This window comes from Typopeltis vanoorti, chromosome 15, assembly GCF_054136105.1.
Source record: "Typopeltis vanoorti isolate ZY-2024b chromosome 15, IOZ_Tvanoo_1.0, whole genome shotgun sequence".
Taxonomy (NCBI): domain Eukaryota; kingdom Metazoa; phylum Arthropoda; class Arachnida; order Uropygi; family Thelyphonidae; genus Typopeltis; species Typopeltis vanoorti.
In genome coordinates this window covers 7,777-35,541 of record NC_143563.1, presented here as the reverse complement: position 1 = coordinate 35,541, position 27,765 = coordinate 7,777, and positions in this window count along the sequence as shown.

Genomic DNA, 27,765 nt, shown 5'->3' with positions numbered 1-27,765 from the left:
ATACAGTCTTCAGTGTTTCAGGTATGTGTCCCGTTTCGAAGATTTTATTTAACAGTTTTTGTATATCTGGAAGTAGGTTGGTTGAGTGTTTCTTGATGTCTTTTGGTCTGATTCTGTCTAACCCCGGTCCTTTGTTAGGGTTAATTTGTTGAATCGCCAGTGTTAGTTCTTCTTTTGTTACTGTGGGAAACCACATCGACTGGGTTGCTCGTGGTCCTAGTGGAGAATGTTCGTTTGTGTGAGGAAAGGTTGTTTATTGTAGCTTTTGGACAGAGTTCACGAAATGCTGATTAAAGTTGTTTGCCAACTGTTTGAGGGATTTGGGGTCGCAGGTAAAGCTGTGTTTTATTGTTTCTGAGGCAGTGGTTCTGTGTATATTGTCCAGCATTTCATTAATCAGGTGCCAGGTTTCCTTTATGTCATTCTGAGCTGTTGTTAATTTGTTGCTGTAATAGTTTCTTTTTGCTATTCTAATCTGTGTTGTTAGGAGATTCCGTTTTCTTTTGTATTCAGCTTTTAAAGCGATATTGTTCGGCGATTTCTTAAGTTGTTTACATAGAACATCTTTTCTTTGTATGTCTGTTAGTATGTTGTCTGTTATCCATGGATTTTGTTTCGTTTGGGGGCGTATTTTTATTTTTGTTAATGCTTTGTTATATATTTTGTTAAATGCAAGTTTAAGATTATTATATATTATCATTACAGCTTCAGCAGGGTCTAAAGATGCTATCTGCATCCAGTCTGTTTTCCTAATTTCATCGTTTACTATTGTTTCGTTTAGAATGCTATAATACTGTTTTGTAGTCTCAGTGAGTTTTATGGGTTCTGGTTCAGTGTATAACTGTAATGCTATGAAATAATGGTCTACCAGTTTGCATGTTATGACGGTTGCTGTGTAGCTGTTTAGAGGGGCCCTTATATTTATATGATCAATGCAGGATGAGGTTGTTGTGTTTCCGACTATCTCTTCTCGTGTATACGACTGTATGGATGGGGTTATATTATATGCCGATAATAGGTCTAGGTATTGTTCTGTGTTGTTATTTATGTTCCTAATGTTTATCTTCATGTCTCCTATTATTATCAAGTTTTCTGAGGTACCTACTTCCGTGGCTGAAAGCCATCTGTTTAGTTCTTCTAGGAATTTTGTGGTGATTAAGTTGGGTCGTCTGTATATTGCGTTTAATATCAGGGAGTTTTCTTGTTTGATGTTTTTAATTTCGATGCATATGTTTTCTGCGTATATAATTTATAGTTTATTTCTGTTACTTCTAGTTTATGTTTGGTAAATATTATAATACCACGGCCTCGTTTTGTTTGTCTGCGTGTTTGTGTTGTTGGAAGTGTGGCATTTGGTAGGTGGATGCCTCTTCGTTTGTCGTAGATACTTCAGTCAGTATTAAAATGTCTATATCTTCCTTCAGATAAGCTTGCAGGGTCAGCCAGTATTTTTGAATGTTTCTGATGTTGATGTGGAGAATAGATAGTCCTTTTTTGGGAATTGTCCCTTGTTTCCATTCCGTTATTGATTTCAGAATGTGGCAATTATCATGATCCGGGGTGATTACGTCTGCTTGATGGTCTGTATTCATGTTGGTTGGTGTGCTGTTCCTTCTTTACGAGTTGTCAATATTCCTTTCAATGTGAGAGCCTGTTTAGGTTGTCTATGGATTTTATTTCGATTGGTTTTGCGTTTTTTGTCTTTCTAAGGAATATTTTGCTGTCTCTTATCCATATAAAGTGGTAATTGCTTTCTGTTTTTACTTTTCTTGCTTGGTAGAATATTTTCTGATAGTATGGCGTTAGGTATTCGGAAAATATATTGGGGTGTTGTCGTGGTCTCCTTTCAGATCCTTGACTACTGGTTTTTTAATCCTGCTAGCTTTTATAAGTGTAGTTTTTATTGGGCTGTTGGTGAGTCGCACTACAACGGGAGAAGGACGGGTATTATTTTCTCTTTTCCTTTTTTTATGGTAACCGTTGCACTGACTGTATGTCTCTTGATTCAATGGGAGAGCCTATTTTTTGACTTAGTTGTATTACGGTGTCTCTTAGATGTTATGTAGCTATTTGTGGGTGACCATTTATGAAGAGATCATTTTTGTGCTGCTGTTGGTTTGAGAGTTCTTACTGTTGCTTTTAGTTCTTGCCATAGTTCCGTTGTCTCTTTAATGAAATTATGCTGTCTTTCCGTTAGCTCTTTGACGCTGTTTTTAATTTCTCTAACGGTCTGTAATACACCTTCTATCGAGTTATTATTAAATTTAATAAATTCCTCATATTGGTTGAATTTTTCTGTAATTTGTGCGGTATGTTTTTTAAATAGTTCTCCAATCAAATCGATTAAACTGTCTTTTAGGTTTTGTAATCTATTTTCAAGTAATGCACTTAAAGTTGGCACACCTGGGTTTCCGTTGTTGTTTTCTTTGTTTTTAATTCATTCTGTTGTTGATAGCTGTTTATTGCCTGCTGTTGTTTTCTGAATGTGCTGTTTTCCGCTTGCGGTCGAAGGCGACATTCCTTTGTTGTCTCTGCAATGGGGACACTTCCACTCGTCACGATTCTTGTTTGATTTTCGCTACCAAGTAGCCTCAGACAATCCTGAACATAGAAAATGCATGTTTCTCTGGCAGTTCCTACATTCCTACAATTTTACACATGGGTTTCCGTTGTTGGTTTCTTTGTTTTTAATTCCCTCTGTTGTTGATAGCTGTTTATTGCCTGCGGTTATTTTCTGCTTGTGCTATTTTCCACTTGCAGTCGAAGGCGACGTTCCTTTGTTGTCTCTGCAATGGGGACACTTCCACTCGTCACGATTCTTGTTTGATTTTCACTGCCAATTAGCCTCAGATAATCCTGAACATAGAAAATGCATGTTTCTCTGGCAGTTCCTACATGTTACGTGGTTTTCTTCCCCCTTTAAGTCTTCCTGGCATTTGTAGCACTTCATACTTCTTGTTTGACGATCTTGCTGTATTTTCTAATATGGCGTCCTCCTTTGTTCTCTTCTCGCGTAGTTGACCAACGTATACTTCGAATTTTGAATACTTATATTTTACTTATTACTTAACAGATACTTACAGTTTTTACATCAATATGTTCGTCTTGAAGAACGGAATTCACTGATGTACTTTAAATTTTAATTCATAAGAAAAGATCTACGGATTTTTGAATTTAGAATATAATAATAATAATAATAATAATAATTTTTTTTATTTTTATTTTTAATTTATTTTTATTTTTATAAACGACTTATTTGTTTTTGTTTTTACAATGAAAATGATAAGGTTTACTATCACACAGAGTATCTGCACACACACAATGAAAAACATATTATCTTTTCTGTACAGTGCGAAAATTCGATATACAAAATGCAGAGTACATTTTATAAATATGAATATACATTTTTTTAAACTAGCTAAATATGGATTGGCACCAATGTGCACACAATTCACGATACAATGCAGTAATGCAGCATACACACACAATTCAATAATAATAATAATAATAATATTTTTTTTTTACATTTTATTATGTCTCAGTATAAGTTACATACAATAATAATATTTACAATATTTACAATAAGGATTATACAGAATTTTTTTTTTTTTTTTTGTCTCGGATGAATTGCATGCATAGTTGCTGTAGTAATTATATGCATATAATATTTATAACGCATTACAAGTGTGTATAACAGATACTTGCAAGTTAGTAATTTTCTTCCTCGAAGCTTAGCAGAGCTTATCTGAGGAAGATAATAGATGACAGAGGGTGGTGGTTTCATGGTTGTGTTCCTATAGTGGTCACAAGCCAGGAGTTGATTTTACTGTTTGTTGGTATGTGCTTGAAAGACGTCGACTGCTATTACAGTTTAACTTTTTTTTGTGCAAATAGGGTTGGATTTAGACATGGATTTGTTTCTTTGTGTTTTTGTAGTGGTTGTTTTTTGAGAGGGGGGGGTTGTCGTAGGTTTGTGTGTGTGTGTATGTGTGGTGGGGGAGAGAGAAACAGGAATTGCTCTAATTTTCATTCTCGCTATAATATTTATATAGTGCCTGTTTCAGCTCTCTGTATGTTCCTAGGTTTCTGTTGTCGAACGGCAGTTTGTTTATCATGTCAGGTACGTAGAAGTTTCGGGTGGCTTTGCAGTACTGATTGTTGTACTTATATGTTATGTAGTTTGTTGACTGTGGTCTTGTTATTTGATATGTTGTTCTGGTTACTCTATATGTTGGGCTGTAGTAGTGTTTTAACATGACTGTGTAGTGGCGTAAGTGTTTCACCTTAAATATTTTGTGTTTTGTCTGTGCTTCCTGCGTAAGAGTGGGTTGTTCCCAGAATATCAGTTTTATCATTTTATCTTGCCACCATTGTAGCCTGTTAAGTCTGTAGTCTGCGCAGAATGCGTATGATGTGATTGCATATCTTAAAATGTTTTCACATAATGCTTTATAGATTAGTATTTTTATGTGGGTTGGGGCAATGTCTTTTAATCTGTATAGTTTGCTTGCTATTATCCTAAGCTTGGTATGTAGGTAGTTTGTATGGCTATTCCAACTTTGATCTGCATCGAAGTGAAGTCCAAGGTAGCGTGTTGTTTTCACCTGTGTGATGGTTGTGATTTTAGGTTCTGCACTTTGTGTATAGGATGATGAATGTTTGATTGTGAGATATTTAGTTTCTATGGGCAGGGTTTGGGGGTTTTTCAATATCATTAGCTTTGTTTTTCCAGGGTTTATATATATGCCGTTTTTGGTTAACCAGTTAGTGATTTGATTGATGTCGTGTTGCATATTTTTGTAAGCGATTTTTGCAGTGTTGTGAATGGGTACTATGGCAGTGTTGTCTGCATACTGGAAGATTTTACTTTTTAGGGGGAGTTGGCTTATGTCGTGTGTGTATATGTTAAATAGAATGGGAGATAGGACAGCTCCTTGCGGTACTCCACAGGTTACATGTACCTCTTTGCTGTGTGCTGATCCTATACGTGTGATGTGCTTTCTGTTTTTCGTGTATGCTTTAAACCACTGGAGTAGACGACCTCCAATTCCGATATGGGTAAGTTTCGTTAACAAGGTTTTATGTTTAGTGTGTCAAATGCTTTTGTTAGGTCTATGAATACCACTAATGTTATTCTGTTTTTATCCAATGCAGCGTTTATTAGAACTGTGAAATCTTCCAGGAGTGTTGCTGTTCCTTTATGTTTTTGAAAGCCATATTGTGTTTTGGATATGATTTGAAATTTTTCAACGTATGTGGAGAGTTTGTGATGTACAATGCGCTCCATGATTTGGTTGATTACAGGCAGCGTGGAGATAGGTCTGTAATTACTTATTATGTTTCTTTTTCCCTGTTTGTGTATGGGTGTGATTAATGCAGTCTTCAGTGTTTCAGGTATGTGTCCCATTTCGAAGATTTTATTTAACAGTTTTTGTGTAACTGGAAGTAGGTCGGTTGAGTGTTTCTTGATGTCTTTTGGTCTGATTTCGTCTATCCCCGGTCCTTTGTTAGGATTAATTTGTTGAATTGCCAGTGATAGTTCTTCCTTTGTTACTGTGGGGAACCACATCGAATGGGTTGCTGGTGGACCTAGTGGAGAATGTTCGTATGTGTGAGGGAAGGTTGTTTCTTGTAGCTTTTGGACAGAGTTCACGAAGTGCTGATTGAAGTTGTTTGCCAACTGTTTGAGGGATTTGGGGTCGCAGGCAAAGCTGTGTTTTATTGTTTCTGTGGCAGTGGTTTTGTGTATAATAATAATAATAATAAGTTCAAATACTCTGCATTTTTTCTTTAAAGAAATATTAATTCCATAACGGGTGTATGGCAAGAATTTATAGCACGTGGTAACGAAATCGTAATTAATAAATATCGAATCAACAGGAACAGTCTTAACAGGATTCATAATTCTAAATGAATTATCTCATTTAGAATTATGAAATCATAATTTTGCATGATTACACAACTAAAATAATCGCGATTTTTACAAACTGATGATTATTTTAGTTGAACAAATGGCAATCTCACGTCTTCCGAGAAGGTTGGGGGGGGGATTTCTAGCTAATCGTCAGATTAGCTAGCAATTCGGTAACGCTGTAACGAAAAGAAACGAAAGAGAGAATGTTCGTTTGAGAAGGCATACCAGAGATTTTTTTTTTCTTGGTTATGTGGTGAAAATACTGTATCTGGATACACCTCTTTGGATTAGTTCAGAAAATCGGATTTTCTTTAAATAAATATCGTATCGGAACATAAAGTATCGGAATGAGCAAGCTAATCGCAGTAATTGAAAGATAATTCTAATTTATGAAAAATATTTACTTTACTTTATTCTTCCTCTCTAAAAAAGTTCGAAAAGTTTGTTCGTAAACATGTACGTTACATCTAAGAAAGAATTCTTTTGATGCTTACGCCTAGATCTAAAGTAATAATGAGTTTCTTGCTGATCATTATCTACAATTTCGGAATGAGTAGTTTCAGAACCACTTGATGCCAAAGACAATTGGGAACTTACATCGTCTCCCAGTTCATTATATTTACAAATGTAACAGAGGAGAAATTACATAAGAAACTTGAGACGTAGAAATGCAGTTGGATGAGATACTAGAAATTCTCGTGGCTGCACTGTGCACTTCAGAAGACAGGCGATCGAATTCTAGATGATTGGAGTAGAACTCTCATATTTAGCTCAAATAAAATGGAATTTGAGAATTACGGAAGAATTTTCCTATCGAGCAGTTCTTGCAGTTAATACTCATGCGAATATACTTGAGAATAGGAGAAAAATTGTGGATGAGAAACTAGAAATGGGCTTCATGGCAGAGGTTAATACGATCATATTTCGCTTCAAGAAAATAGTTGAGAAAAACAGTTCTTGAATATATCAAGAACTGTATTTAAGTTTAGCAGATCTAAAAAAGGCATGTAGCAAGATGCGAAGAGAAGGGAAGATGGTTAAAAATCTACAATACAATTCTATTGTGTAAACGGGCTGTTGTATCGAACAATATGTAGTCCATGTTGAAATATAAGTCAGCAGTTAGAACTAATGAACTTGGATGAAGATGGTTTGATGTAAAATCGATGCAAGAAACGTTCTCGCCACTGTTATTCGTCATTTAGATGGATCACGTTATAGGGAAAGGTGGCAATAAACCTGATATCAAAATCGGAAATGTTAATCCGAACGCTTTTCTTTAAGTACAAACTTTTATACTCTTAAATAAATCCAGTACAAGTGTTTGGGATTCCGAAACTAATATAAATAACTACTGTAATCAATTTGGTATTAAAATTAGCAATAAAAACCCAAAAATGATAAAAATGGAAACAAGAAGGTGAATTTCATATCGCTATTATTGTAAAAGACAAGAAATTATATTCCTAAGTTAATTTAATCCTTAAGTAGAGATTCACTGTCAACCCATTTCTGAATGCAAGCGCTAACCAATTTTTTCTAAAACCTTCACCACCACTCCTGAGATACTAATTGGTCGATAGTTGGATACAGCTGTCTTTACACCACCTTTATGCAATGGAATTACCATACATTCCTTCCATTCCTTCCATTCCTGTTTTGAGACTCATATTGAACAGCCTGGTCAAAGGAATGGCCAGTTCAGCTGAACACTCTTTTAGCACACGTGCTGATATCCCATCAGTCCTTATTGCTGATTTATTATTCAGTTGTGCAACAGCTCTAATACCTCGGCCTCACACACCTGCGTTTCTTCTTCTAGTGAAGAGGTAACAGTGAGCTCAATGTTGCGTTCACCAGGTTGATAGCTTTTAACGAAATATGCGCTCATTAACTGAACAACCTCCTTTGCATCTATAACCCTCACGCCATCTGGATTTAGAAGAGTTATTTTTTCATATTTATTCTTTGTTTTACTTGCAGTATATCGATAGAATTCTTGTGGGTTGTCTTTAGCCCACAGAGCCAGTTTCTTTACATACTCAGACTTTGCTTTCCGTACAACAGTTATGACTTTTCTAGCCTGCTGCTTATAATGTTCATTACAAACGGTATTCCTTCCACATCATCCTTTTCTTACGAATCTCTTGCTTAATAAAATTACACATCCATTTGACTCCTACTCTATTTATTCTTCGAACTCTAGGGACACATTCTGATTTCGCATCATTTAAGTATTGTTTAAATGCTCCCCATACACTGTCGATATCCTTTCCATCCAGCAACCGATCCCATTCCACTTAACTCAGTATACTCCTCAGTTGGTCATAATTTCCTGCTTTGTAGTTCAGCATGTAACCTTTTCTCAATGGAACATTCATAAACTTGGTCACTTCCCAAGTGGGTACAGCATGATCACTGTCACCAACTGGAGGCAGGATTGTTACGTCTTTAAATAAAATGTTCTTTGACACTATTATCAAATCTAACACTCTTTGACCTCGAGATCGTTGTCACATGCTGTTTGGGAAGTTGCCCCGCAACAGCTCGATAAATGCATTTTCTTTCTTCTCATGAGATTTACTGCTACCCAATCAATATTTGGATAATTAAAGTCTCCCATTATGATTACTCTTTTCGCGCTCATGTCTTCTATTTGATGATGCATTTCTTCATCACCAGCAACCGATTCACCAGGTCTGTAACAACAGACTGCTATGTAATTTGTCTTGTTAGATTCCACCTCACACCAGATGGCTTCAAACTCACTGCCGCATGAAATATTGTTAGTAGTATTACTACATTCGTAGGTCTCAACTCTAACTGGATTTACGTCACCAAATACCATTAGCAGTACGCCCCCATCCGCTCCTATTCACTCTATCTTTCCTAACAATACTGTACCCACGACGCTCGATACCAGTTAGTAGCTCTGATTCTGATAGCCAGGTCTCACTAATTCCTATAATCTGAGGTCGCAACATATTGATTAAGGCAATAAACTCTATCACTTTGTTTCTGATACTCCTAGCATTTGTGTATATACATAATAATCTACCTGCATGTTTTTAGTATACTCTTATGTGTAGTTTATCTGACACAGTTGGACAACTTGCAGATCTCTATTCTTCTTTAATGCCTTACACATGTAGACATCTTTGCACACATATAATGAGTCCGAACCGGACGAACACAAACCCGAAATCGTTCTCGCCGCGTCAACATTTCCATGATAAAGCCCATTCCCGTCATTAACACAGTTATATAGTATTGTCGCTGTTACACTCACATTCAAACCATTCCTCCCTTTATAGTTTAGCTTCCCTGACTCTCTGCCTTAGTTCTCATACCAGTTATTAGTTTTTCCAGACTCCTGATACCAAATGCATTCTGAATGCATTTGGTATCAGGAGTGTAGGCCATCCCTCTTATACAAATCCAATCTTCCCTCAAACTCACTCCACACATCCAAAAACTCGCATCCATTTCTATTACATAGCCTATTCATAGAATTGTTTGCCATCATAGTCCTTCTATTTAATTCATTATTATCATAGCGAGGTAAAATCCGAACGATTTTCACTTTCTCACTCTTCACTGTCGCCTCTTCCAGCAAACCTTTCATGTCCTCTCCCTTACTGAACTTATCCCAGTTAAATCGTTCGTACCTCCTACAAGTACGATTTCGTTTAATTTTCTTTTCTGTTTTTGAATTCGTTCCACAAGTGTTCGATGGGGTGGAGATCAAGACTATGCACAGACATAGTCTTGATCTCTCATATTATTCCATAAGAGCTGCATTAGTCTTGATAGTAACACGGGTCCGTTCCATAAAAATACCATAGTGTAGGTGGCAGCTGATTATCAAGGTACTGAGATGCCTTCATGGAACCACGATTCATTCCAAACCAGCTGAATGCACCTCACTCCATTACTCCTCGACCACCAAACTTTATTGTAGGTACAACACACTGTGGGAACAAGTTCACTAGGCTGGCTCTGCACCCACATCTGTCATCAGACTGGAAAGAGGTGAACCTTGATTCATCACTCCAGATTGTCGTTTTGCAATGGTAAATTCTCTATTTCACACGCTCTTTGCACCAAGCTAGAGACGAGCACTGCTTTTCAGTGGAAACCCAGTAAACATTGTTCGTTTTGTACCGTATTTTAGGGCTCACCATGGTGCTACTTGCTTTCCGGAACTCATCTCGGATGGTCTGTGCCGATTGTAGCCGGTTTTTGCATGCCACCCGTTTATACATCCTCCTGTCCTTGTCAGTCATTTTCGGTGGTCACCTTCGGAGTTTTCCTGCACTGATAATGCCAGGTCTTCATTTGTTGATCACGTTGCAAACCGTTGTTTTAGGATGCTCCAGTTGAGCAGAAATGGCAAGTATGGTCATGCCACCAATGTGACAGCGCCCGATGACACATCTCTCGAAATCACTGCGCTGACGTCGTGTTGTTCTTCCTACTAAACAACATTTTTTTTAAAATGTTAACGTTCATTTTAATTAGAAATATTTTCTTTCCAAATATTTAGGTTTCCTAAACACATTACATTTTAAACCGTGTGTCCTTTAATGTATATCATTTTTATTTTAGTTGAGATAAGGCGTGATATGTACATTTTAATATGTTCTTATTTTGACGTTTAAAGAAACTGAGGAGGAAGAGGAAGAAGCAGAACAAGCAGAAAAAGATTATTAAGATGAAGTTGAAAACGATGTTGACGAAGAAGAAACAAATTTAAATAAAATGAATCAAAATCTGCACGGTACGCTCATACAAAGAATGGAATTGAAGAACGAAGCATACTCCCAAGACCATGGTCAGGAAATTTGTGAAGATGAAGAATGGTATTCTGATATTGTTAATTTAATATTATTTACAAGGAATCTGATTTTTTCTTTTTTTTTAAAAATATGATGCGATTTACTTTCGGTAACTGAAGCGCTTTTTAGCATTTCTTTCTCAATAGGGGTTTAAGGAATTTGCTTAACGCTCTATCAGGGGATTCTCTGCAGCTGTGGACTGGCCATTCCATTGTCTCCATCGTCCCATTTATTAGAGCGTTAAGAGGACTGCTAATCTACCAGAAGCAAATCCTGGGGGGTCTTCCAAATGGAATGATTGGAGTGCATTTTGGTGATCATCATCATCATCATCATCATGCATATCAAGGATTTAGGCCTAGCATGGACTTCCATTCAACATTCGTCACTCCCTTTGAGATTAAGATGTTATCAACTGCTTTACCTCCCGGAAGTAAATTATGCTGGAGCTCTTTTTTATTGAAAATGATTATGAATTGTTTCTCATTAATGTCTGTTGCTCAGTGTTTTGAAATAAAAATTTTAAAATCTGTAGTAGAATGCAGTAAAAAATGAATTATACTTTGATCTGATTCATTCTTTATAGAATACAATTTTTCATTATTACAAATTTAATTGTCAGCTTACACTTCCTACTCACAACGCAACACCACACCTACCTACCTACCCACTCACTCTCTCACACATCTTACACTGATATTATAACATAAGCTCTCATTCATTAATTGCGGCATGCTAGCAAATTACTTCGTATAACTGCTCTCCAATCAACAGACTGCAATTCGAATTCCACCATGGGCGTGCATTTTGGTGATCATCATCATCATCATCATCAGGCATATCAAGGATTTAGACCTAGCGTGGCCTGTTCCGGAAGTCATCGTTAATCTTTTAAGAGGGCATCCTGGTTTTCTTTTTCCTAATGGCTTTCCTAAGGGAGTAGTCATCTTAATTGTAAGGAAAGTGGCACTCCCATGGTGGTCCCCTAGCTGTATCTACCCACTTCTTCTTTTACTTTGAGGAAGATCTACTCACTTCAATCTTTCATATAAGGCCATATCAGCCAACTCTTCTTATTTTATGACCCATATTAGAGTATTATGGTATTAGAGTACTCGAGGGCCATGGGGTCTTTCCATTTCTGGCCTTAAACCTTTACTATAATTCTACTATAATCTACTCTTTCCCCTTCAATATACCCTATTCCTCCTATGGGTTTAAATTTGGAACAAGGCTAATTCAGAAGCCTTAAGTTAGCAGACCTACCTTGAACTATCCATCGTCAGCCTAGTCACCTGACATGCAGAACGTAATTCTACTTTTAGGCTGACAGAAAAAGGTAATCGAAATGTGCATTTTGGTGAATCTATTTAAGTTTGAAAAAGTCTTAATTTTTTCTCGATTGCGTAAAACGATTTTTACGTAATCTTTTACGATTACGTAAAAATAAAATATAATAAAAGTTTAAAAAAATAACTTAGCTCATCGTTGGTATTCATGCACTTATAGGATTCATGGTTCAGAGCCACATAAAAAAGAGTTTTAATACAAAAGATTGCACTGATTAGGAGAACCAGAATTCTGTTATTAATGAGAGCAGGTGCAATCCTTGTTTCTACCGAAAACAATTTATCGAAAGAGAATTTAACGGACGACAATTTACCGAAAGGCAGTTTATCGAAAAAAAACAACTTATCGAATACATCGAAAATCAAAGAACCGATAAAGCAATTAATCGAAAGGCAAGTCCCCGGAAAAGCAATTTCACCGATCAGCAATTAATCAAAATCAAAATTTATCGAAACGCAATTGATCGAAAAACAACAATTCGTCGAAATTGCGGTTCACCGAAAAATGAATTATAAGGCATGTGGAGTGAAGATATGTTTCTGTGTGGCAAATTTTTGTTTTGAATTGTTTTAAGAGGATTATACCTTTGATGTCACTTATATACAATAATCTACGATTTATCCGACCTCGTTCGGAAAGAGCTTTTTTGCGCGGCGATATGAACGATCATTAACTAGCTATATTGGTTGCAGCGAATAATAATCACTGAGTTTATAATAATAATGATATTATTATTATTAGTGGTTCATCAGTTGCGTTAGTCTTGATACTGGTAGCTTAGCAGCAGTTTCCTCCATTCTGCTCTTTCATTGGCTTTCTTTATTCTTTATTCTTAATCTCCTGGTAACTCCCCAAACCTGTGCTTTCTTTGACGTGTTCAACAAAGCTTTTCCTTGGTCTGCCTCTCCTTCTTTATCCTTCTATTTTGCCTTCAGTTATTTTTTTCACAAGTCCATCACGCCGAAGTATATGTCCATACCACCTATCCTTTCTAATTTTGATCGATCTAATTAGACTTTTTGTTTCGCTTATCTCTCCCAGGACTTGTTCGTTTGATTATTTTTGTCTATTTTATTTTGTTCATACGGCGCCAGCACCACATTCCAAAAGCCTCCAATCCTCTTGCGTCCTCTCTGTCTAGAACCCGGGTTTCACATCCATACAGTGCGATGCTCCATATCAATGTTTTTATTAATTATTTTTTCAATTGTAGGTTGAGGTCTCACGTTAAAATGCTTTTCACCTTAGAGAATTGGGTTTTTGCATTGTTTATTCTTGATCTTATTTCTTCTCTTGTTCTACCATCTTCTGTTATTAGGCTTCCTAAGTATTTATAGCTTTTTACTTGTTTTTTTTTCTTTCCCGAAGATTTCCATATGCTCTATATTGATAGGGGTTTTGCATGTAAGAAGGATTTTAGTCTTTCCTGTGTGCTTTTCATTTTATATTTTTTTCATTTTATATAAATTAAATAAAAGGAGTGAAATTATACATCCTTGTTTTACTCCACTCCTTATATTTATTATTTTCTCCTTATCATTGATTTTAATCAGTCCATTTAGATTTTTATAAAGTTGATAAATTTTTTCCTATCCCTAAAGTCTAGGCTGATGTTAGTTAGACAATTTAGGAGTATTTGCTGGTTTACTTTATCAAACGCATTCTCTAAATCAAGAAGCAAATGTAAGTATTTTTACTACGCTCTATTTTTCTCTCTATTATTGTTCTTAAAAAGACTATTGCCTCTCTTTTGTTCCTTTATTCTTTCTGAATCCAAATTGGTCTTCATCCAGTAGACAATCTATTTTTGAATAAATTCAATCAATATTTTGAATAATTTTTTAGCAAAATTTTGCTAACATGTGGGATTAAAGCTATTGTTCTAAATTGGCTGCATTTATTTGCATTATTCTTTTTTGGTATTGGTATTAAGTTGATTTCATAAAAATCATTTGGTATTTCTCCTCTATCATAGATTTGGGCTATTAATTGATAGAGTAAGGTTTTTTTTTTTCATCACCTATATTTTGAGGTCGTACTACAGGAATATTGTCTGCACCTGGACTTTTTCCCTTACTCATTTCGGACAGTGCTTTATCAAATTCTTCTCGCATTATTGGGGATCCTACATTAACTTCATTTTGATTTTCTATGCTAATATGAACACCACGTTCATCGCCATTATAGAGATTTTCAAGATAATTCTTCCATTCCATTAATATATCCTCAGATTCTATTAGTAATTTTCCATTTTCATCTTTGAGCATTGTTTTTGCTGTTCTTATTAAATTTGAAAGTCAGCTTGTTAATTTCTTTATAGGCTCTCTATGTTTTCTTTTTAAAATAATTCATCTATGTTATTACACTGTTTTTCTAGGTATTCGTTTTTGGCTTATCTATATTTTCTTGTAATTTGCTTTTTAAGATATTTGTATTTGTCCACATCTCTTTCTTTAACAGCATTTTTATATTTTCTTCTTTCGTCCATAAGGCCAAGTATTTCATCTGTTATCGAATGTTTTCTTTTTCTGTATTTTTCAATAATTGATTTGATGAATTTGAAATTAACTCTTTAATCATATTCCATTGGTTTTCTATTCTGACTATTTATGTTTTCTGGAATGTTATGATCAGTTACCTCTTGGTATCCTCTCTTTACTTCTTTACTCTTTAATTTTTCTAGGTTCCATCTTATTGGTTTGTATTTTTGGATTTGTTTCCTATGTATCAGTTCTGTTTTCATTAAGAAAAGTTATGGTTACTACTAATATCGGCACCTGGATAGCTTTTGCAATTTTTTATTTGGTTTCTGTATCTTTTCTTGACCAAAATACAGGGTTGCCATAAAATAATAACTTTCCCTCTTTAGTTAAAAATAATAAACTGAATGAGACCAAATTTTATACTGAGACTTTTGAAGGCAAGGGGACATGATTTCCCCAAAAACAAATTTAGTATCAAAAGTCGCGGATAGGGGAATTGGCGCTGGCGGAGCCGAAAACAGGCGGATAATTACATTAAAGGCAGATAATGATTAATACATTTCGACGCTGTAAGCAGCCGCATCACTCATTCCAGCTGGAGATATGGTGCGTTACAATTTTGTTTTTTTTGACTGTAAACTCTGTCCATTTTTTATTGATTTCTAAAATATTTACACATATATAATTGAATATAATAATAATATTTTTTTAATTTATTATTTTACACGTACTGCTCACATTTTTTTAATAATGAAATTTTTTTGTATGCAAGTACATTCATTATACAGTATATCTATATACAGTACATTTACATTACATATAATTTTTAACATTTTATTATATCTTAGATAAATTACATACATAAAATTTTTTTTATTATTATATCTCAGATAAATTACATACATTATATGAACACAATTATGCATAACAAATACTTTCTCGTACATAAAGTTTTTTTAAATAATAATAATAACAATAATGTTTACAACGTATATTATTATAATATTCATAATAATGATTATTACAGATGTTTTTTTAATTATTAATTAATATTTTTCTAACATATTATTATTATTATTTTATTTATTTATTTATTTTTTTTTTTTTTTTTAAGTTTGAGAAAGAATGATTATACATACAAATTTCTGCAATTGCTTATAAGGATTACTTCTAGATGAGTGAGGCAAATTAATCCCACCTACTTCGAAGCTTGGGTTAGCTTTTATGAAAAGAGTGGGATTTAGCCTTCACTGGTTGTGTTGTTGCTACTGTTTATGTATGGGATGTAGGCATTGGATGCTAGTGATTTGTGATGTGTATATTAGTGTTAATGGTTTCTTAACTTTGTTAGTATATTTTCCAGAGTTCGTTTTTTAATGTTCTGTAGTTATCTACGTGTTTTAACTTTCTTGGTAGGTTGTTGAGTTGCGTGGGTATCTGATGTGATCTCACAAAAGAACCGTATGAGTTATTAAAGGGTGTGGGGATGTAGAGAGTTGTTGTAGGTCGTGTTAGACGACATGTGTCTCTGTTGTTTCGATAGATGATGTTGAAGTAATGTTAATGTCATGTAATGTTTCCTTGTTAATGTCATGTAGTGTTTCAGATTTTTAATACTCAGAATTCTATGTATCGCCATGTGCTTGTCGGATATTGGTTGTTGCGTGTAAGGTGTCCAGATCACTGTTGACACGAATTTCCTGTGTAGTGTTTCTAATTTTGTTAGGTGGCTGTTTGATGTATTTGTATAGACTGTTATTCCGTATCTGAGTAGGGATTCGCAGATACCATGATATAGAAGTTTTTTATGTTGGGTGGAATAATGTCTTTAACTTGGAAGAGTTTTGCTTCGATGATCCGGAGTTTGGTGTGTAGGTATTCTATATGTTTTGTCCATTTTAGGTGGGAATCTATATACAGACCGAGGTATTTTGCGTGTGTTACAGGTTTGATTTCGGAACATTGGCAGGTATTTTTGTTGTTAATGCAGCGGTATGTGTGACAATGTATCGATAGTGATGCGGGCCGTATGATTCTTGGGTTGTGTATTATGAGCATCTGTGTTTTGGTGCGGTTGATTAGAATTGCGTTTTGGTGGAAGTATGTTGTGATTTTGTTTAGGTCTTGTTGTGCTCTGGAGAGAGCTGTGTTAATGTCTGTGTGGATTGCTAGCAGTGCAGTGTCATCTGCGTATTGAAATATTTGACTTCTTATGGATATGTTATGGACATTGTTAATGTATATGTTGAATAGAGTGGGTGATAATATGGCACCTTGAGGTACACCGTGTTTTACTTGTATACTACGACTATGACATGTACCTATTTTTGTTACTTGTGTTCTGTTTGAGAGGTAGTTCTTGAACCATGTATGCAGTAGTGTTCCTCTTATACCTATTGAGTATAGTTTGGTGAGTAGTATGTCGTGTTCAAGTGTATCAAATGCTTTGGTTAGGTCCATCAGTATAAGGACTGCGTACTTAATTTTTTGTCGAGAGCTTTGTTTATTGTGTCGGCGATGTCTTCTAATAAAGTAATGGTGCTTTTTGTTTTCTGAAAGCCGTATTGATTTTGTGAGACGATGTTGTACTTCTGTAAATAGTTCTGTAGTCTGGTGTGTGTTATTTTTTCTAGCATTTTTGAGATGACTGGTAGTGTAGCTATTGGTCTGTAGTTCTGAGTATCGTTTCTTTTGCCGTGTTTGTATATTGGCGTAATTACTGCAGTTTTTAGTTGTTGTGGAATAATGTCTGTGTCGAATATTATGTTCACGAGTTTCAAGAGTATTGGATTTATTTGTTCAAAGTGTGTTATAAGGTCTGTGAGTTTTATTTTGTCTATTCCTGCAGTGGTCTTTGGTTTTAGTTTTAGGAGTGCTTCTTTCAGTTCCTGTTTTGTTATGGATGGAAAATACATCGTTTGTTGTTGACGTTGTGTTGGTTGGTAGTTTTTTGTTGATCGTTGGTAGTTTGTCTTTTTTGAGTTGTGTGATGTTGTTTGTGAAAGCAGGGTTGAATGAGTCTGCTAATTCCTCTTGGTTTATGTCCTGACCGAAGCTTTTTGCAATAAAATCTTGTGCTGAAGTTTTCTATTTTCGGGTTACTAATTCCTTGAATGTAGCCCAGGTTTGCTTAATGTTGTCGTTATATTCCATGAATTTTTGGAAGTAGTAGCGTCTTTTTGCCCTACGAATTTTTGTTAGTTTATTTCTTGTGTTTTTGTATAAGGTTTGTAAATGTGTGTTGCTGGGTGACTTTTTAAGTATTTTCCATAGATTTTCTTTTTCAGTAATAGTATTTAGTTATGTCATCATTTATCCATGGATTGTTGTCTGTTTGTCGCCTCGTTTGTGTAGGTTTTGTTGCTTTTTTGTATATTTCTGTGAACTTTAGTTGAAAATTCTCGTATAATGTTACAGGATCGTTTATTTTAAGTAGGGAATTCCAGTGTGTATTTTTTACTTGGTTATCGACAATGCTCTTTAGTATGATCGAGTTTTGTCGACTTTTGTGGTGGTGGAAGGGGGTGGGGTAGGAAACGTGATAAAACGAAGTTGAGACAAAGTAGTGATCGGCAATTTTTACGTTAATTACTGATGATGTATATGTATGAATGGGAGCCTCTATATTGATATGATCAATGCATGATTGTGTTAGTGTGTTATTGAGTATTTCTTCTCTTGTTGGGGAGTTAATGGTAGGGTTTATGTTGTACTGACTTAGTATTATTATTATTATCAATGATAATAATAATAATAATAATAATAATAATAATAATAATAATAATAATAATAATAATAATTAAACTAAAACAACAACTTGTGAGAGACACAGAAATTAATGCACAGGAAATAATGTTTTATTCATCAGAATCAGGGTCCCCTGGACCACATGCTCGATTTTCAATGTGCTGACCTTTCTTGTTTACACCAAATTGCATCCGGTGTACGACATATTCCACAGCTGAGCGTAAGGAGTCGGATTGGATGTTCATAACAGGCCCGTTTTATGTTCTCTTTCTAGACTCGCAAGTTGGAAACGCCACCAACAAACACAACGGAATTCAAATACCCACAACCAAAAGGCACATGGAGTGATGTATGGAGATCGAGGCGGCCATTGCTGTCTGAAAGAACTGACTGATAATCCTCTTATTACTGAAATGCTGGCGTAAAAGGCGATGTACTGAACGTTCAATGTGTGGCCGTGCTGCGTCCTACATAAAAATTATGGTGACCTGTACGCAGGCTATGAAGCCTTTTAAATTCCCGAAGGGCCGCTATGGCATTGTACTGTTTAAGGTAAGACACCTTAACAAGTAAAACTCGCTGAGACAAGGTAGGACGCACAATTCGTCAGTCATTCGAATAACTGCCTGAACGTTCCCAATCCCTTTTTTTAAGTGGGATTATTGGCGCCGCTCTCACGTACGCACAGTAACATTTGCATAATCTTTTTTACCTGCGTTTACTGCAAATATCTGACTGCTTTCGGCTCCGCCAGCGCTAAAAATTTCTCCTATCGGCGACTTTTGGTAATAAATCTTTTTATCGCAGAATTCATCTCCCCATGACTTCGAAAGTCTTAAAATAAAATGTGATCTCATTCCGTGTATTAGTTTTAGCTACAGATACCTCCAAATAGGGAAAGTTAATTTATGGCCACCCTTGTATGATGTATTTGATATCTCTTTGAATCCCGAGGCATTTTCCAGGCGTATCTTCAGAACTTGAAATAGTGTATTTGCTATACCGAGCTGTTTTTGTATACAAAATTGTATTAATTGCTTTCCTCTTTCATTCCTACATCCAAGACCAAATCTTCCTGAAACATTATCATTGTCCTCTTCTCCCACTATAGCATTCCAATCTCCCATTATTATTGTATTGTCTCTGTCTTTAAAGCTGTTCCAGATTTCTTCTATTTGTTCATAAATTTCTTCTAAATTCAAAATCCCAAATATGAACTGTTATATTTCCTACTGTAATTTTTATTTGAACTGCTTGTTTCTTCTACTTTAGTAGTATCAGATTTACTCGCCGTTACAACAAGTGCATCACAATTAGGATTAGCTTCACCTGTTTCATTTGATATTATTTTTAAAGTCCTGGTTCTAAGCTACGTTTCCATTATTAGAAGACATTTCCGAAAAAAAATATAAATACTCACGACACACTTTGTCCAAGTATCACTTAGCACTTCTGAAGATATATACTGAGGCTTGGAAGGAGAAAAACTTTTAATAATAAAAATCAGTAAACAACAAGCAATTGGTTAAATGTGGATAACACATGTTTGCTTCACATCTGACAAAACAACAAGGGAGAGCGGAAGCAATAAAACCATATTGTTGTTCACTTCACCGCTCTTTTATTACTCGTCATTCTGCCGCTACAATAATTTGTACCGGCAGAATGACGTTTATTGTAGTGGTGAATGTTCATGGAATGAAAATTCTGGTGCTATTTGTTGTTTTTTTAAGTATCCATTTTATTTCAATAATTTTTACTTACTTATTCAATTTTAATTTGCTTTGTTTGGATAATTTAAAAAAATATATATATTTATTTATTTAATTTTCGTCTGCCTGCAGACCGCAGGTTGAGAAGCGCTATCTTTGTCAATATGCTGGGACATCAGACTGCGGACATTAGTGAGACCTTGCTATCAGAATAAGACCTACTAACTGGTACCGAGTGTCAAGGGTACAGTATTTTTAGGAAGGATAGAGAGGATAGGAGAGGAGGGAGTGTGCTACTAATGATATCGAATGACTTAAATCTAGTTAGAGTTGAGACCTATGATTGAGGAACTACTACTAACAGTATTTCATGTGGCAGTGAGTTTGAAGTCAACTGGTGTGAGGTGGAATCTAAGAAGATCGATTACATAGTGGGGTGTTGTTACCTACCTGGTAGATCGGTTAATAACAAAATGGACACTCATATGTTGTTCAACTAATGAGTGCCTATTTTGTTAAAAGCTATCGACCTGCTGAACGCAACATTGAGCACACTGTTACTCCTCCACTGGATTAAGAAACTTGGGTGTATGAGGACGAGGAATTAGAGCTGTTGCAAAAACTGAATAAGAATTGAGCAATAGGGACTGATGGGATATCAGCAAGGTCCTAAAACAGTATTCAGCTGATCTGGATAATCCTTTGACCAGGCTGTTTAATATGAGTCTCATAACAGGAAAGGTTATGCAGGAATGGAAAGAACCATTGGTAATTCCATTGCACAAGGGTGGTGCAAAGATCTGAGATTGCAAGGTTTGAGGTACCCAACTATCGACCAATTAGTATCTCAGGAATGTTAGTGAAGGTTTTTGAAAAATTGGCTAGGGTTCGCATTCAGAAATAGAAATGGGTTGGCCATGAATTTACTTTGCAATGAGCAAGATGGGTTTACTAAGGGAAGGTCATGTTTTAGCAATTTGATCACACTGTGTAATAATGTTACCCATTGAACTAGACAAGGAGAATGGATAAACCATGATACTTTTGGATTTTGCTAAGGCTTTTGACATGATACAGCATGGTAGACTGTTGCATAAATTGGAGAGTATGGGTTTTGATTATAAAATATTAGCGTGGATGAGAGGATAGCTGACTGACTGATATCAAAAAGTGGTATACTGGGGATCTGAGATTGCAAGGTTTGAGGTAACAAGTGGTATTCCACAAGGATCAGTGCTTGGTCCACTGTTATTTAATCTGCACATTAATGATATTGGGAAGGATTAGACAAGCAAGATACAGCTAATTACTGATGAGGCAAAGTTAGGTAGGGTAATGGGCATGAGAAAATGATGTCAGATCAATGACACTAAATGTAAAGTTATTCACTTCAGCGTGATTAGATATCGCATTTCGTATTATATTGGTGGAATTATGCTTGAAGAAACGTATGGGACTAGATAAGAAGTTGAAGTTAAGGGACATGTATCAGAGCTTGCAGATACAACTTAAAACTTAATTGCAATGTGAAACGATCGTTTCCACCAAAGATAAGGATGTCGTTCTGCTTCTTTACAAGGCCTTCATAAGATCTCACTTGGATTATTGTGCACAGGTCTGGTCTCTTGGTTCCCGTTGTCATTCTGATATATTGGAGAGAGAGTTCAAAGGAGAGTGCTAAAATTATATCAGGATTGTGGGATACTGATTATGAAGACAGATTGGGAATTTTTGGACTGCAGACACTAGCAAACAGGAAAAAAAAGGGTGATATGACTGAGACTTAGAAATTTCTGAAATGGTCATATAGGATTTCAATTGATGGAATTTTCCAGTTTATGGAGGATCTGGATTCTTGGAAGCTGAGAATGAATACCGCTAAGAAGGGGGGGGGGTGAGGGCTAGATTTTTCTCTCAGAAGGTGGTGCGTGGTTCGAATGGGTTATCATTGAATGTAGTGAATACAAGCAGTGTGAATGAATTAAAGTACAAGTATGATATCTGGTGCGACTAGTTCTGGTCTCCCACGATGAATCCATGACCCCTGGAGGTCTCTCTTTATAATAATAATAATTAGGTTAATTCTGAGTTTTGGTTTGACTTTGTTTAAGTGCCCTTCTGCTGTTTCTAAGCTATTATGGGTTGAGAAGTGTAGCAAAAATTTCGCAAAACATGGCTATCTTTGTATCTTTATTTACATTTTTATCTAAGTTGTTTTATTAGATGGAAAAAAGAAATGGGCTCAAAATACTGCGTTTAGGAAGTTTATGGTTTTCACTTTCTTGTAAGAAGTAGTATTTTTTCTAACTCGAATTGTTCTATTTCTTAGAAAGTAATAAATCCAGTTTAAATCCTTTCCTTCTATTCCAATACGACAGGGTGAATTATCCATGCTTGCTATGCTTGCTGCGCAAGCTCATTAAGTGAGAAAGAAGTAATATTTATATGTTAATAAATGCATGCATTTATAAGCATTCCATTTAGGCTTTTATTTTTATAGACTGAAGATGTCTTAAGCTTGCGCGGAAATGATTGAGCTTTGCATTGTGTATTGAAGGCCAATGTTTGCTCGTGAAACATTGGCCTTCAGTTACCTTGACTTGCTCGGTTTCGGGAGGTTCCAGGTCCTCCCAGCTGTACCGTGGTTTCATACGCGTGCATCACCATTTCACGTCGTCTGACTCTTTTGCTTAAACACAGGCCATACTCAGTCAACGTAGCTCTAGATAGTGAACTTCAGTCAGCCTTTATAAGTGTGTCTTTCTTAGAAATATTAAGTTACAACTTTTCATGATGATGTTATTGACCAGTTCAAAAAGAACTGTAGGGTAGAATCTGTATTCAAGTAGCGAAATTGAAAAATATAGAATATGATTTGTGAAATAAATTGTATTTGTATGATTATATGTACATAAATTTCTAAATATATAGTTTTAAATGGTCAGTAATTCATTATTCCGCTTCAATCACACCTCTCACTCCCTAAATGATAACAAGAGCAAGCATGAATTTCAAGACCAGCGTTTGGCCATGCAAAATGACAAAGCTTGGAAAAGAGTTTTTGCTTCCACACCTTGTCAAAGGCATTGCTAAAATCTATAAAAACTGCAATGGTGGATTTGGTAGTTTTGATCTAGAAGTTATCTTGGATTCAGTAGAAAAGTTGTTCAGTTGTAGAGTGATTTCTTCTAGAGGCAGCCTGAAAATATGATAGGCTATTTTCGTTTAGATTGTAGTTCAAAAGTTGGAGTATCATTTTATCCAGCAGTTTGTCTGGAATTCAATGGAATTGGGCGTTAACTTCCTGGTTGATCTTGAGGTTTGCTGGGCTTTAAAAGTAGTATGATTACCAATGTTTTCCAGTCTTTTGGAATTGTTTTAAGCTATTGTATAAGTGAAGTAGCCAATGTCTACGGGTGTAAGATTCTTAATCATAATTCCACGTATGTTATCCGGTCCACACATCAATATCAAAGTTGGCTTTTTTTTTCAATTAAACTTTATTATTTATAGATAATATCTATAACACATACATGAACACAATTGAGCATAACAGATACATGTACTTAATATGTTTTAAATAATAATTATTGTTTACAACAAATATTATTTTAATATTAACAAGGATGTTTATACAGAATTTTCTATATTTTTATGCAATGTATATAATACTAATAGATAAAATTTCTCTATATAATTTTTTGAATAATAATAATTTTTATTATTATCATTTAGAGTAAATACTGTACATATATACAATTAAAACTAATTACATATATATTAATTATATATAAAATAATAATTTTTCTTAAAACCACAGTTTATTACCTTTCAAAGAAATTGCATAAGCGTAGGGTACATTTACACGTTATTAAAATTATTGTGAGTAGGACAGTGTAGTACTATAATTAATGTTAAAATTCATAGTAATCCTAACAAAACGATTTTCAGTTACAGTTTTATATTAAAACAGTTAAACAGCTACTTTTGAATTTTTCCATTTATATTTTAGTTTTACAGTTTATTTTTATTCACAGTTCACTTTAAGAATTTGGCTAAAATGAAATAGATATTTCTAAATGCATTCTTTTCACTTTTCATAACAATAATAATAAAAAAGACAGCAACAATGAACAATGAAACTTTCCAATTTACAACTTTCCAATTCTGAACTAACCGTGTGTACAATTCGGTACACAATTTTAATTTCACTTAACATTGCCTCTTGGAGAATGACAAGTATTTAATAATATTTAGGCAATAATGCTATAATTTCTTACGTTACAATTTTCACTCTCAATAATTTTATAACTTACATATTTGGAATTCATATACCAGATTTCATACCAAAGGTACTTACATGCTGCATGTTCCATTTTCTTATACATATATTTATTTTCCTTTTTTATTTAAGAAAGTGTTATGATTATCATATGACTATTTACATTTAGACTAATCACATATAATTTCAGTTTTGTTCAGAATGTTATATGATAATAATAATAATAATAATAATAATAATAATAATAATAATAATAATCCATATTATTATCAGTTAAGGTATTGTGAATGTTAAGGTATTGGACGTTAATTGTAGTGATTACCTAATGACGATTATTTGATTAATCCATGTTAATCCCACTTACTTCGAAGCTAGGGATATGTTTGGTATTTTGTATGGATAGAAAGTAATTATTTAAATAGTAATTACTTGGTAATTGTTGTATATTGTTGATTTTCTTGCCTCATACAAAACATTCTGGTCGAATGGTGTTAAATATTCTGATAGAAAGATTGTGTATTACTCTGCGATGCGGTCAACACCTTGGAAAATGTTTTTTTCAGTCTGCTGGCATTTATAAGATTATCTCTTGTAGACTTGCTTGTAAGACCAACTATGACTGGTGCAGGTCATGGCAAAGCCCTGTTTTTTAGCTCTTCCTGGGAATCCAATTTATGGTCTGAATGTTCGTTAGGCTGTAGGGGGATGTTAGTTGCATGTCGAAACTTTACACCTACATCTCTGAAGTTTTCTGTAGGTACAGTTTCAGGAAGACAGTTTATGACAAGATTTTTTTATATTGTTGTTGATTTAAACGTTCATATTGTAGTTTTAGGGAATTAAGTTCTTGACGATGTTCAGATGTCTCTTTCATCAATTTGTATTGCCAGTCAGTTAATATATTAATACCAATTTGATTCTTTTACCGTTTGCAGGATTTCTTCCTCTGATAAATTATTATATTTAACAAAAGTCTCATATTCGCTAAATGCTTTTGTTATTTGTTCATTCTATTTGTTAAAGGCTTCTTGAACAAGATCTAATAACCTGCTTTTATAGTCTATAAACCATTTTCTAGTAGAATGTTTATGAAATTCAAATTAACCGACTCACCTGCATTTTTTTCCGCCTGTCCAGTTCATCGTCTGACTCTACCTCGGGTATAATCGGCTGCACCGATTATACCTGAGGTAGAGTCAGACGTTTCTTTGTTCTCCCTGCATGTAACCTATGATGGTTTGAAGAGTAATGTAGATATCGTCCACTGTCCGTAGGTTTTTTGTAAATGGACAGTTTGAAATTGTTACCCTGTCTTTTATTCCTCAAACCATTATAGGTCACATAAACAGAACATCAACCACATGTTGAGAAATCGAGTCAGAAACATTATCTCAGACGATGAAGTTCAGATAGAACTGTCCCAAATCTCTATAACCTTATCGCAAAATGATTATCCACGAAACATCATCAACAAATTTCTCTACAAAGACAACCAACAAGGAAGAACAGTCTCCCAGCATATTTCAACTGCAGTCATCCCCTTTATGGGTTCAATTTCCACCAAACTTGCGAGATTGTTAAAAGCCCATAACATCAGGGTTGTTTTTAAACAAACTACTAGCATCAGACAGGTTTTAAGATCTTCTAAGGACAGTGTTCCATTTTATAAATATCCAGGTGTGTATAAGGTGTGTATATTATATTTAACAAAAGTCTCATATTCGCTAAATGCTTTATATAATGTTATATATATATATATATATATATATATATATATATATATATATATATATATATATATATATATATATATATATATATATATATATATATATATATATATATATATATATATATATATATATATATATATATAATGCAGCTCCTCGAAGCTTTTCAGAGCTTATCTGAATAATGCTATCAGTATCTTTATTACACCTTACTTACTGTGAGATGTATGTAGAGGCAATTCTAATCAACGGTGCATTGATTAGAATTGCCTTTTGGTAGACGTATGTTGTGATTTCATTTAGGTCTTGTTGTGCATTGGAGAGAGTCGTGTTGATGTTTTGTTACATAATCTGCAGTCTTTGATTATGAGGATTACGTGTGAATGAATGAGGCCCATTAGTCCCACCTACTTCGAAGCTGGGTTAACTTTTATGAAGAGAGTGGGATTTAGCCTTCACTATTTATGTAGTTGTTACTGTTTATTCATGGGATGTAGGCGTTGGATGATTTATGATTTGTGTTGTGTATATTAGTGTTAATGGTATATTAACTTTTTTGGTATATTTTCCAGAGTTCGTGTTTTAATCTTCTGTAGTTATCTATGCCTTTTAACTTTCTTGGTAGGTTGTTGAGAAGCGTGGGTGTCTGATGTGATCTCACACTGATATGATCTTTTCTTCTGATGTGATCTCACACATCAGAACTGCATGTGAGTTGTTGAAGGGTGTAGGTATGTAGAGAGTTGTTGTAGGTCGTGTTATACGATATGTGTCTCTGTTGTTTCGACAGGTGATGTTGAAGTAATTCCTTATTAATGTTATGTAGTGTTTCAGATTTTTAATGCTCAGGATTCTGTGTATCGCCATGTGCTGGACGGATATGGGTTGTTGCGTGTAAGGTGTCCAAATCACTATTGACACAATTTTCCTATGTAATGTTTCTAATTTTGTTAAGTGGCTGTTTGATGTCTTTGTATAGACTGTTATTCCGTATCTGAGTAGGGATTCGCAGATACCGTGATATAGGAGTTTTGTTTATGTTGCATGGAATAATGTTTTTAACTTGGAAGAGTTTTGCTTCGATGATCCGGAATTTGGTGTGTAGGTATTCTATATGATTTGTCTATTTAAGGTGGGAATCTATATAGTGATCGAGGTATTTTGCACGTGTTAGAGGTTTGATTTCGGGACATTGCCAGTATTTTTGTTGTTAATACAGCGATATGTATGACAGTGTATCGATTGTGGTGCTGGCGCATGATTCTTGGGTTGTGTATTATCAACATTTATGTTTTGGTGCCGTTGATTACAATTGCCTTTTGGCAGAAGTAAGTTGTGATTTCATTTAGGTCTTGTTGTGCGTTGCAGACAGCCGTGTTGATGTCAGTGTGGATTGCTACTAGTGCAGTGTTATCTGGGTACTCAAATATTTGACTTGTTATGGCCATGTTATGAAAATCGTTAATGTATATATTGAATAGAGTGGGTGATAATATGGCACCTTGATGGACACTGTTTTATTTGTATACCCCGGGGTGACATGTACCTATTTTTGTTGCTAGTGTTCTGTTTGAGAGGTAGTTCCTGAAACATATATGCAGTGTCCCTCTTATACCTATTGAGTATAGTTTAGTGAATAGCATGCCATTGCTTTGGTTAAGTCAAGCAGTATAAGGACAGCGTACTTTTTTTTTATCGAGAGCTTTGTT